The following is a 14,186-nucleotide window of genomic DNA, read 5'->3' on the forward strand; positions in this document are numbered from 1 at the left end:
TACCAATATAAGAGTGAGATTCTTGAAGAACTCCTTCAGAAACAAACAGACAGACATCACATTTTAATAGAGTCTGTAATGGCATTACTATTAAAAGCTGTGCTGTTGCCTTGCATCTGTTTTGTGTATATTAAAATTAACTGAATGTATAGAAACATTCCACTGACCACAATAGGCAGGGATATGACTTTGAGTCTCCGAGTGGCACACAAACCACTGTAGCTGTCTGTCTCCTAGGTCACATCCTTGACTTTCCATGTAAATTGATGCTCAGAGGAATGTTGCTTCCTTTCGCTGCCTCTGTAGCTGGAAAATAATGGCCTGTGTAATTTGATGTCGTTTCTATGGTGGATAAAAACCTCAAATAACCTGAACAACACTTTGGAAGCTGGAACAGTTTAATGGAGCTGGAGTACATAAGGAGCTTCATCACATATTCATATATTGTCTGCCCTAGTATCCTCAAGATCTGATATTGTTTCACAAAGTAGATGGTGAAAGCATATGTTGAGGACACATTTAAAAATGATAAAAGAGCAGCCTCTCAATATAGGCACAGAAGTGTTGGAAGACATAGTTACTCATATAAATCAGGAGAAACCATGTACCTTAAGAAACACTTGTAGTATGGTCATTTCGCAGTACAGTAAGCCCAAAATCACTCTAGGTCTTCAATGTATCCTAAGTGTAAAACGGCTCCATCAGCGGACAAGGAGACTCACTGGATCCACTTCATTAACTGTTACCATGATTCTGCAGTACACAAATTCAAAATGGGTTCATTACTTGCAATTATTTATAAAATTTCATTATGCCAGCAGGTGAGTAGCAATGTGGTACATTTGTGACTGTAACAGAAACCAAATGCTATATGCACCCGGAGGACTTGTTTCTGGTGAGCAAGTGGAGGTGGCCTGCTAGACTTAGAACAGAGCCTAGTGGTATGTTTGATTCTGGAAGTATTATAGAGCACTGTCCACAATAGGCAGCAATTTGAGCTTGTGTCTCAGAGTGGCACCCAGATCTAATTCATCACAAATGTCCATTGCAGTGTATATTCCAACAAAGATTAGAAAAATGCCATGTCTCCTCTGAAATGAATCAAATACAAGTGTTTGCTGTCCACTCCTCTAGTCTTCTATTTTTCAGCTTTGCATGAACAATAACTTCTACACTGAGTTCTTTCTTGTGGATTTTTACTCTAGTGAAACTGCAAAAACAATCATACTTAAAATACAGTCATGAAGGCGTTAGTGACTTGTTCAGAATGATTTGATAGAATTTATTCAAAAAGTTTTCTAAGAGGAAAAACAAGTGTCTGTGAAACTCCACTTTGAAGCTGATTGATAACATCATAGTTCCACATAGTGTTTTTGTAGTAGTGGTAGTTGCTGTTGTTTTATGATTCATTCATAGATCACTTTAGACATATCTGGCATTACAATGTAAGAATGACAAGAACAACATAATTCATATGTACAGGCATTTACATACTTACAGGTCTAGTTTGAGAAGAACAGGAGAGGTGGTTGGCTGTGGTCTTATAGAAGGAACCATACAGGCATTTGCCCAAAGTACCTCAGAGAAACAACGGAAAACCTAAATCATAGGGGCTGGATGAAGACTGGAGCCTATAACCTCCCAAATAAAAGGCCAGTCTGTTTAAAACAGTGCTACCTCATTTGATTAATCCCAGAGTACAATACTGTATTACACAGCAGTTATTTAAGGCTAGTACTACATTGTTCATTTGCTTTTCACTCCGTCATTGCACACACTATACATGTTTCATGATGTAACATTAACACACCATCAGCTGGTGTCAGGTTGAATGTTTTTTTTTTTCAAAATAAAACATAAAAATGGAACTGCGTGCAGTCTGCATAGTAATGTCTGCTGTATATCTACTGCAGTGCTTCGAGAATTTCCACGTAAATTCTAGAACCACTTGTCCTTCATCTCAAACCAACGATATTTTAAATGGAAGTGTGAGACAAATCTGACCTACTGCGCATTGCATGTTTGTGTGTGCAGGTCCAAAAACAGACACGAGCAAAATATGGATGTGGCAGCCGAACGGCGGCTGACAAGTACCTGCTGTACGAACTGTAGAGTTTCAGTGTATGTGTAGAGAAGAGCCTGTGCTATTCTTTGCTGGTTTAGGGACTGTGATGATTGTTAAGAACAAATGAAGAAATGAGATTAGACTTTTAAGTACTTCATGTGCTGGACTTGCTAGAAGCAAGACATGTTCATATTTTCTGGTGGTTATTAAACCAGCCCTGCTGTTAATGTATGCTAATAGAGTCTAATGTTTGACGACTTGGTTGACTCACACAAGTTCGAATATTTGTATGAGAAGTGGTGAATTTGTTTTTTGTGGAAGTTGAAATATACCATGACTGAACTAAAAGTGTTCTTCGAGTACCAAATTATTTCAAGAATAGAGAGTGAGTCTGATAAATTCCCTTAACCAGCATTATTCTTCAGAGAATAAGCTTTTGGAGATCGATGTGGCCGGCTATCCGGAGAAGAAGATCAGCTGTGCATACCGAGTAAGTCAGCCTATGGGAGAGAAGTGGGAAGTTTGCAAACCAGCAATTTATGTGAAAGCATGGGAAATTTGAAAACTGAATTTGACTTTAACTACTACAGTAGAAAATTTTAAAATAGATTTGAAAGGTGAACTAACTAGTTCTTTAAGTAGTCACGTAAATCAACTGTTGACTGACTTTAATCAGAGACAGAATGACCAATTTCAGGATTTGACAAAGAAGTTAGAATCTGATATTGAAGATAAATGTAATGATGTAGAATCTGAACTTAGTGAGAAGTTAGGATCATTTCAAAATGTATGTAATGTTACATTTGATGCTGTAAAGCAAAGATTGCACAATTTAGAGAGAGCGTTGAAAAGCAGGATAAGTTAATACCAATAGTCCATCGCAAATTGCAGGCATTAACTCCCGAGTAGATAACGTGGAAAGAAACTTTCTTAGAAACTAGCAACCTCAGACTTAATAAACATAAGTAGTCCAGAGGAACAGGTAGAGGAAATAATTGACCGAAAAGTTGCCGTGAGAGTAATCTTGGAGAACGTATCTCCTGTCTTATCTTCTGAACTCAGTGACACCAAGAAAGGTATGGATGAATTACGGAAAAAATTTAAACTTATTCAGGACAAGGTAGATAAGAGGATGACTTCTCCTAACATGGTATTGACTAGTGAGGTAATGATGGATTTACAATGGGGAGCCAATTCAGTGTTACCGAGGCAATTCCCTAAGTTTAAGCCGGATGGGGATGGACATCCCACTCATTTTATGAAAAGATTTAATCAAGCCTTGCCGAAGAACTGGGAAGATTCAAAAAAGATTGAATTTGCTGTTGGGTACCTTTTAGGGGAAGCCGGAGATTGGGGTACAGCAAATATTGAGAACTTTTCTTCTTGGAGAGACTCCCAGAAGAAATTTAAGGAAAAATACCAGTCCGCTAGCGTGCAGGAAAACCTCATATCAGATTTGTGGGAACCGAAGTATTACAATAATATGTGGGGAACAATGAGAAAGTATTTCAACCGGCATTTAAGGCGGATGAAGTACTTAGATACACCAATGGAAGAAGAGGGGTTAGTTCGAATTTTAATCAGTTGCTTACCTATCTATGCAAGAAAAGACATCTTGTGTAGTGGCTGGAAAACAGTAGAAGAATTGTTGTCCTTTATGGATGCACTTGATGCCTTAAATAAGGACAGCAATGAGAGCATACACCACAGTGAAAATCAGAATTACAAAAGGAATAGTAGAAATAATTTTAAAATACGTGAGGCCAACTTAGCTAGAGTACACCAGTGCAACAGAAATAATGGCAATGATAATTATCAGAAGAAGCATCCACCTTCGAATTTAGCTCCAGTAACTTCACAGGAATTTGTGCCAAGTAATAATAGAGCACAAAGTAGTAATGTAGTACCCAATTTGGTAACCAACCAGTGATTATTAATAATGAGGAAAATGCAGTGCGATCTGGATCCAAGGGCAGGGCCCAGGTCGTAGAGATACACTAGGAGGCCTGGTTCATAATAAGTATGTTAATTTCATGCACAAAATATCTACAAAAGAATGGTTGTTACTGGAAGAACCAAGCTTGACTACCAGCTATCCACAACCAATAGTAGCAGGAACCATGGAGACTTCTGAAGTTAACATATTTATGGACTCAGGGAGTGAGATGTCACTCATTTCTAGTGCATTCTTTAACACATTACAGATAAAACATTACTTACCGCTGTTACCAGTAACTGGAGTTTTACATAGTTGGTATAACCAGAACGAAAAGTAAAGTTGTGAAACATGAAACCCAAGTGAATTGCCACATTGGAAATATCAGATTTCGTCAAACCCCTTGTAATAGTAGAAAATATTAATAGGGATGTTTTATTTGGCCTTGACTGGTTATTAGAATTTAACGTCATATTGAATTTTGAGGAAGATCTTCTTTGCTTTGGTAAAGATGACAGTAAATGTTGGATACTGTTTGTAACCGATAATTACATTGCAAGGCAAATAACTGAATGTCAATGTTTACGATTAACTGCCACAGCACGATTGTCACCAGAGATCGATAATGTAAATCACTATCACATCGAGCTGACATACAAAGCAAAATAAATGAATCTCTAATATTAACCAGAGAACAAAAACTAGATTTATATAAAATTCTAATGGAATATGAAGTAGTATTTTATGATCATCCCGGTAATATCAGCGATTACATATGTAAGTTTAAAATCAAAGATGACACTTCATCTTTCTGTAAGCCATATCCAATACCGGTAAGTTTGAAAGAAGCAGTTATGGAGGAAATTGACAAAATGATTGACAACAATATAATAGAATGTAGTTCTAGCATCATGAATAACTCTTTAGTAGTGGTAAAAAAGGATACAGGAGGTGTGCGATTAGTGCTAGATGGGCGTATATTGAATAAGCATATAGAGACAGAACAAGACAGACCAACTAACATCGATGAATTGTTATTCAAATGTGAAAAAGCAAGGTTTTGTAGCACAATGGACCTGATGGTGGGATATTGGCAAATTAGGCTACAACCTGAGTCAAAGAAGTATACAGCGTTTCTGTTTGATTGTAAATCGTCTCATTTCAATGTGTTACCATTCGGACTAAATATCTCAGTATCTGTATTTATACATGCTCTGTATGAGGCATTAGGAAGAGATTTATTGAAGGAGTTAATAATATATGTAGATGATATCCTCATAATCTCTGCTACCTGGGAAGAACATTGTCTAACCTTGAGTAAGACCCTCAAAAAATTTAAAGAAAAAGGTATTACAGTGGAATTGTCTAAATCACACTTTGCGTGACAAGAGCTTAAGTTTCTAGGGCATACGGTAGGGGTGCAGGGGATTAGACCCAAACCTGAGCGCATAAAAGCTATTAAAGATTGTCCACCCGGTAGAAACGTAAGACAGTTGAAGGGATCTATAGGAATGACCAGATACTATAGACAGTATATACGGGATCAAGAACTGAATGATCCAAGAATTTTATGTTCATTAGGAAAGGGAATACTGTGGGTTTGGGATCAGGAGGCAAATGATGCATTTGAAAATGTAAAAAGAGCACTGGTAGAATCACCCATATTACATCATCCAAGTACGGGTGAGCCATTTATAATTTCAACCGATGCATCTGATTAGGGTACTGCAGCAGAACTTTTTCACGGAGAGTTGGGTCTAGATAATGTAAATCACAGCTCCATAGCTTTTGCTAGCCGTAGTCTTAATAAACATGAATTAATATATATAAAAAACAAAGATGCTGTAACTTACCAAACGAGAAAGCGCTCGTTGATAGACACAATAAAAAACACACAAACACACACACAAATTTCAAGCTTTCACAACCCAATGTTGCTTCCTCAGGAAAGAGGGAAGGAGAGGGAAAGATGAAAGGATGTGGGTTTTAAGGGGGAGGGTAAGGAGATGACTCCTTACCCTCTCCCTTAAAACCCACATCTTTTTGTCTTTCCCTCTTTCCTGAAGAAGCAGCCTTGGGTTGCGAAAGCTTGAAATTTGTGTGTGTGTTTGTGTGTTTTTTATTGTGTCTATAAACCAGCACTTTCTCGATTGGTAAGTTACAGCATCTTTGTTTTTTTATATATTTTTTCCCACGTGGAATGTTTCCCTCTACTATATTCACAAACATGAATTAAACTACACAGCTACTGAAAAAGAACTATTGGCAATAGTATGGAGTATCCAAAAATTCCAAACACTAGTATGGGGTCAGAAATCCATGTCAATACAGATCATCAAGATCTATCTCTTTTAATGAGTAGTCGGTTGTTACATAGTAGATTATTGTGATGGATGTTGTTCCTACAGGAATATGACATTAGGATACAGTATGTAAAAGGTTCTGAGAATATTGTACTGGACGCTTTGTCTAGGTTACCAGTAGGAACGGGAGAGTTAAAATGTACGTAGGGACCCAGCGTAATTTTTGCAATTAATTTTATGACAATAGAATATCCGTACACCAGGGTACAAGAGGTGGGCTAAAGAATAACAAAAAACATCCATCATGATCGCTATTTTACGGAAATGTTTGCTATGTGTATAAGGAATTCCATAGCTCCTAATCAAGCAGGGAAGAGGAAAATTATAGGGCATAATTTGTTTTGGAGAGACAGTATAACATCACAATGTTGGCACATTTGCATTCCGAAGTTAATGGATGACAAAACTGTGTGGTATATTCATACAGGGTATGGACACTTTGGAATAAAAAAGTGTATAGCTCATATGAGTAAGTTCTATTATTTTAAGAAGCTGGGGGATAAAGTAGCATCCTTAATAGGACCTGTGAAATCTGTCAGAAGGTGAAAGAGAGTAACACTCAAGTTAAATACAAAATGTATCCAATTATTCCTGAATCATTACACGATCTTACAGAGGCAGATTTTTTAGGGCCGGTTCCTAAAGGAAAGGGAGGAGTGTCACACATTTTGGTCATCATAGAGTGCTGGTCAAAATATGTTAAGTTATATCCTATCAAAAGAGCAAATACACAGATGGTTATATGCTGTTTGCAACAGTACTTTCTGGGGGTGGGAAAACCAAAATGATTTCTCACAGATAATGGACCACGACTTGTTGGTAACGAATTTAAAGAATTTCTAGCTTGGGAAGATATTCAAATGGTAATACATCCCAAAACATTATTTTTAGTGGATCCTACAACTGCATCCGAAAAAGTAAAGTACAATGTAAAGGACATATTGTTTATTCTCCCAGGGATGTTAACGTTCTGTGTTAATGGACGGAGTGACGACCGTCGAATCCCGAGTTGTTTTTGGTGTTTCTTCTGTAATAAAATTTTCCTGCACTGAATTCCCCCCAACTTCTTACACTGTCCTATTATCCCCCACTTAGAGGTTATTAGAAAAACCATACCAGCAAGAATTTGTTATTACATCACCCAAAATTGCTCCTGGTATGTGACTGCGTCATCCTTGGTTGATAGAGGGTTGTGCCCACTAGCAATTTTGATTGCATCTTCCTCGGTTATTCCAGGGGTGCCCCTACCTGTCTTCATGACTTGTCCTGGCTAGCCCCAACTTACCCTGACTTTACTAGGCGGTGACATGAGGTGGGAATTGGTACGCATATTATCCCTGAAATAAGATAGATTAAATCTGCCTAGCCAGCCATTCTCTCCCACGGTTTCGATTGTAATGTCGCAGTCTCCACGTACAGTTAGGTTCTGTTTTTGCCTGTATTACTCCCTGTAAGTAATTTCTTCACCAGTTTTCTGTGCAAATCTGTGGGCAGAAGTCAGTGAAATCAATGTCATTATATTTGTATATTCTATTAATAGGAATCATAACTACAATGATTCCAAAAATGGTTTTCTTGAAAGCTGCCTGGTAATCCTTTTTTTCACATAGTTCTAAGTAAGTAGAGAAAACCATACCTGGCACATAAGTTTCAAAATACTTTCTGAATTCATGAAAATACCATTCTCACACTGAATGTAAGATAATCGAGTTAAAGTCATTGAGCGTATTTTTCTTAGTAAACTGAATGGAATATTATATTTGTGGAAAACATAATATTGAGTGACTAATTAAATGACTGTGATAATGGAATATATAATTTTATACTTGGTACAGAATATTTTATACCTTTTACGAGATGTGACATAGACGGGAGGGTTTGTATCGATGTCGAAAGGGGGTGGGTAGTGAAGGTAAAAGCATGATTTACACTAACAGATAAATCATGACTAACAAAAAACATACATCACACCTTTCAAACTGTGGTGTCACCGCCAGACACCACACTTGCTAGGTGGTAGCTTAAATCGGCCGCGGTCCATTTAGTACATGTCGGACCCGCGGGTCGCCACTGTGTGATCGCAGACCGAGCGCCACCACAAGGCAGGTCTCAAGATACGGACTAGCACTCGCCCCAGTTGTATGGACGACATTGCTAGCGACTACACGGACGAAGCATCTCTCATTTGCCGAGAGACAGTTAGAATAGCCTTCAGCTAAGTCCATGGCTACGACCTAGCAAGGCGCCCTTAGCCTTACATAGTTTGATAGTTATCGTATGAAATGTCTCATCAAGAATGCTGTATTCACACCAGGAATAAAAGTTAAGTATTCGAGGAGCTGCGTACTTTTCTTATTAGCTTTCACTACTTATCCTGTTCCAGAATTCACGCCCGTCTGCGTTAGATAGCGTGCATTTAGGCCTCCTCTATCTACAAGGTGTTGGCACATTTACCAACACATCACAAACGACCCTCGCAAACAAGTGTGCCTGATTCTTCACCATTTGCTGTTTTCATAGGGTAGCTAAGATTTTCTTCGCCGACCTCAAGGGTGAAGGTAGGAATGTCCATTCTGTAGGAGACAATTTAACACCATGCCTCCTCCGGCTTCTCACTCAAGTACCGACAAGGTAGGGATCCTGAGGATGGGGGGTGGGAAGGGTTTCCTGTCTTTGGGGCTGTCTTCTTTCTCTTCTTCGATCTTAGCAACCACATCTACCTTTTTTTCCTTTCTTACTTCTCGTTTGAGGACCTATCTATTTTTCCCTCTTTCCATATTCATCTACTTCTATTGCAGAAGTCCTTCCTAGTTTCCATGGTTTCCAATAACCTACAACTTGTCTTCAGATAAGAAGGCCGAAGAATCCGACTTCACAAAAACACTTTCGCATACACACAAAGAAATACGAATACACAAACAATGAAGTTACAGATTAAAAGGATGTAAGAACTGCCAAGGGTTGTAGGGGATAAAGATATGTGTACATCTGGCAGAGATACACACATTGTTTTTTAAGTGACGGTTATACATTGTTCCTTTTTTGTCTTATCTTGTATATACATACATGAATGTATAGGTGTATATGTATAAAGAAAGAATGGTAGCAATCAACTCGTGCTAAGAGACACAGGAGCAGGAGAGCTTGTGGAATAATTATAAAACAGTGATAAGCAAGGTTGTAACAATCGCGTTAATCATTTAAGAAAAGTCAGGGTAGCAAACACTCTTATGAAGAGATGAGTCATAGACTAGTGGGACTTGATCATTATGTGTAGACATAGTAACCAGCATGAGTTGAATAATATTAATAGACATAGTATTTACTAAGATTATAGAAATTGAGAAGTGGAAGAGGACTCTTGGTATTAGAGGAGGTACTAAGAAGTGAGAGTGAAGTGTAAAATAGAGTTTAATTTTACTAGGAAATATTTAATTATAGTGTTCAGAAAGATGTATAATAGGGCAATGAACCATGAGGCCTACTCATAAAGGATAAGGGGGACGTACCTGGCATTTGATAAGGATACAAGGCAGGCGTACCTACAAAGATATAGGACGACCTGTGGCTTGATGAATAGGGCTGTTTTATAAAGGGGTATACCTACCAGAATGGTAGGAGGAAGTGCACTCATAGGGTCAACCCACATGTAAGGTATAGGTACTGATCCTAGGGGAAAAGGACAGTATCATGACAGAAGTCACACATTTAATAGAATTATTCTGGTAAGTTTGAGTTCTATATACCACTAGCTTTATTATGTTACATGTGAGTTTACAAGGGTCGAAAAGAACACTTTCATTTGCCCAGAGTTCCTCCAGACTACAAACTACTACAAATAATGATACTAGTATGTACTAAGGAAAAAATAGTACAAGAAATTAGAATAAAGAATAAAGTACTCAAGTGTCATAAACACCTGGAATTTACAACTGGATAAAGAGCAGAAAAAAGAAAAAAAAATTGGTCTTAATGATTTTTTAGATATTGAAAGAACTAACTACAACATTGATTGAAATATTCACATTTTATAATTAACGTAAAATGAAAAATTAAAAAAAAAAAAAAAAGAATAGCTAAATAATAAGAAAAAGGGTATTCACGGTTATTAAAAGAACATGGTATACTGTTGAAAGATGAATTGTTATTCTGTGTGATATAAATGTAGATAATGATGGTATAGAAAATATTGCATGTTCGATCTGAGGGGGGGGGGGGGGGGGGGGGGAGAGGGGGGGGGGGGGGAATATGTAGTGCTTTGAGAATTTCTGTGTAAATTCTAGAACCACTTGGCCTTCCTCCGTCTTGAACCCACAATATTTTAAATAGAAGTGTGAGAAAGACAAATTCAACCTACTGCACATTGCATGTTTGTGTTTGCAGGTCTAAAAACAGTCATGAGCAAAATGTGGACGCGGTGGCCGAACGGTGGCTGACAAATACCTGCTGTACGATCCATAGAGTTTCAGTGTATGTGTAGAGAAGAGCCTGTGCTATTCTTTGCTGGTGTTGACTTGCTAAAAGCAAGACATGTTCATATTTTCTGGTAGTTACTAAACCAACCCTGTTGTAAATGTATCCTAATAGAGTCTAATTTTTGATGACTTGTTTGGCTCGCACAAGTTTGAATATTTATATAAGAAGTGGTGAATTTGTTTTTTGTGGAAGTTGAAATATACCATGACTGAACTAAAAGTATTCTTCGAGTACAAAATTATTTCAAGAATAGAGAGAGAGAGTCTGATAAATTCCCTTAACCAGCACTATTCTTTGAAGAAGAAGTTTTTGGAGATCGACATGGCCGGCTATCCAGAGAAGAAGATTGGCTGTGCATACCAAGTAAGTCAATCTATGGCAGAGAGGTGGGAAGTTTGCAAACTAGCTCCACATTGCTTCTTGTCATCTAAAACATTAGACTACTTCCAGCAAATTTAGGTTAGTGAAGACAGAATGTTATGTTCATAACCCACACTGAAGGGAAGTAACAATTTGTCTGGATTTCTAAACCTAGAAAATACACTATCCAGTGACATTAATGCAATCACCCTTCCAAAAGCCTGAATAACCACCTTTTGCAGTACGGTCGGCTCCCAGACATGCAGGAAGAGTGTCAATGAGATCCCAGAAGGTATCAACAGGGAGTGGAACCACGCTAACTCTGGTTCTGCGGCCAGCTGCGCTAGGTTTATCAGCTGAATATCCATGGTGCAAGCAGCCCAATCGAGTTGGATTCTTGACTGGGTTTATATCCAGGAGGTCTGGTAGCCAGGGGCATGCAATAAATTCATCACGGTGCTCTTTGAACCATGCACGTACACTGTGAACTATGAGATACATTGCATTGTCCTGTTGGTAGAGGCATCGTGTCAAGGAAAAACAAATTGTATGTAGTGGTAGGCACTGTTTCCAAGGATAGATACATACTTGTGTGTGCTGCTAGATGCCGTCATGCCAGGGAAAAACAAGCTCGATGCAGTGATGGGCATGGTTTCCAAGGATAGACACATACTTGTGTTACCCAATCTGCCTTCTAGAATAATGAGGTCACCCAGTGAATGCCACAAAAGCATTCCTCAGACCATAATGCTCCCTCCTTCAGCCTGGGCCCTTCCGACAATTGCTGCAGGATGTTTGCTTTCAGATGTTTCACACTGTACAAGCCAACGGCCATCTGTACGATAAGAGCATAAAACATGATTCATCTAAAGAGGCCACTTCTTGTGACTCAATTCTAGCCATTGTCACCAGTGACCAGCAGTCAGCACAGGTGCTTGAAGCAGGCACCTGCTACCGAGGCACACATTCAGCAACTTCTCCTGAATGGTCACTGAGGAGACACTGTTGGTAGCTCCTTGATTCATCTGGGCAGTCAACTGCTCAACAGTTACACATCTATTTGCCCATACACATCTCCACAGCTGTTGTTTACCCTTGTAATCTATGGTCTGGTGCACCACAGCTGCCTTGGTGCCATTTTTGGATAGTTCCATTTTGTCATGCATGGTATATTTTAACCACAGTGGCATTTAAACACTTTAGAAACTTAGCCATTTTGGAAAAGCTTCCACCCTTGGCTTGAAGGCCAACGGTCATGTCCTTTTGGATGTCAGATAACTTATTCTGTTTCTGCATTACAACAACAACTGCACTATTTTTCGTGTCCCCTGGCATGCTTTATATACCCTCCCTGATAGTGTTGCTACCTGCTACTCGTGAGTGATTATTGCACATTGGCATCGAACACAGGCGATGGTCCCATTAATGTGAATGGACCAAGCATGTTGGTTGACTGTAGGTGTGAGAACTCTTCCTGAATATCTTATTAATGGAGCACCATGGGGACTTTTGTGGCACATCCATTGTTTTACAGGTTTTAAAATTCAGTGAACTTCCCTGTCAGGCAAATGTAAATAACACAACATACTACAGTGTATTCTGTCACCCCAGGATGCCAGTCTCACACATCTGTAAGTGCAGGTTCCTATTTTAGCACATCAGAGGAGCAGCTATGCAACTCGTATTGGTGGTGCTGACATTATAACTGTCCCTTTCCACATGAATCTGATGGTGAAAGGATGTTGGACCATGGTTCACTGCTGCAGTAACATACAAAAAGTATTCAGTTATTGTCTGAGGTAATGTTAAGTTGTGGTTCAATGCAGTATAGCTATGAAGTATGGGCAATCTGACACCCCTATCAGAGATTCCTCAAATGGGTTTCTACCTGATAAAACTTTTGGATGCATTTTTTTGAGAAAAAGGGCTGGTATGATAGGTCAAGGACACCCAGTAGACTACTACTGTATCTAGGCTCCACAAGCCACCTTATGGTGAGTATAGGAAGCTATTTCTGGTACTCATCCCCATTTTGTTCAAAAATGCTACGTGGAAAGAATGACTGCCAATAAGCCACATATGAGCCCCAATTCATTTATCTCATTTTACCATCACTGTCATTTTGTAAGATGCACAAAACATTTTAACAATAAATCTCCATGTGATGCAAAACATCCCTCTTATAGCACCTGCCACTGGAGTTTGAGCAAATTCATAATGTCACTAAGAAAAACAGTTGGTCCAGGTTTCTTCTTCATAGACAGTAACAAGCTTCCACGTTGAGTTATCGCATCAGACAATGTTTTTTTTAAAGGTGTTCATCACATGAACTGACTAGTAGATATCTGGAGTTGAATCCTATACAGCATATCTGTTATGCAATAGGAGAAAAAAATTGAAGCCAACAACTGATGTCGGGGACTCTGAGAAATTCTTCAAACAAATGTACTGTTGACATCCAGTTTTAAGTGAAACTTGTAGGGATCTGTAATAATGTGGCTGTAAAGTGTCAAATTACATAATGCCAGTTGCTAAGGCCCTTGTGGTGACATATGGGTCATAACACATGCACAAAAGGATTGTTAGACAGGCTAGCTGTGCTTGATGAAGTCTGCACCACACAGCAGTAACAGCCGGAACATATAGGAAGATGTCACCACCCAGTGCAGCAACCCATGTTGTGAGCTATGTGACTGGGGGCTGGGTAACAGTGCTAAATGCATATCAGAACCATGTATACAGCTGCAAATTTTGAGGCAGATCCTTTAAGAGACCAGGCGCATGACCACAATGTCATGGCCTTACTAGACAACAGAATGACTTGTCACCACCAGGTGCATGGGTTCGAAGTCTGGTTGGGCCAGCTGCCCCCTGCACTGCATCTCCTTGAGGGACTTGGTGCCACAGTGCTGCTGAACTGTCTTCCATGCCTGCTGTAGCTAGACTCCTGCCAGGGGGTAGCGGATTGTCCCCCACATGTGGAGGT

The 14,186-nt window shown here is 39.1% G+C and overlaps 1 protein-coding gene across 1 annotated transcript in view; it reads right to left on the minus strand.

Annotated features, from left to right (window-relative positions):
* LOC124615838 (heparin sulfate O-sulfotransferase) overlaps positions 1-14,186 on the minus strand; it is a 75,761-nt gene that overhangs the window by 30,097 nt on the left and 31,478 nt on the right. The gene's annotated exons all lie outside the window — the stretch shown is intronic.

This window comes from Schistocerca americana, chromosome 5, assembly GCF_021461395.2.
Source record: "Schistocerca americana isolate TAMUIC-IGC-003095 chromosome 5, iqSchAmer2.1, whole genome shotgun sequence".
NCBI lineage: Eukaryota > Metazoa > Arthropoda > Insecta > Orthoptera > Acrididae > Schistocerca > Schistocerca americana.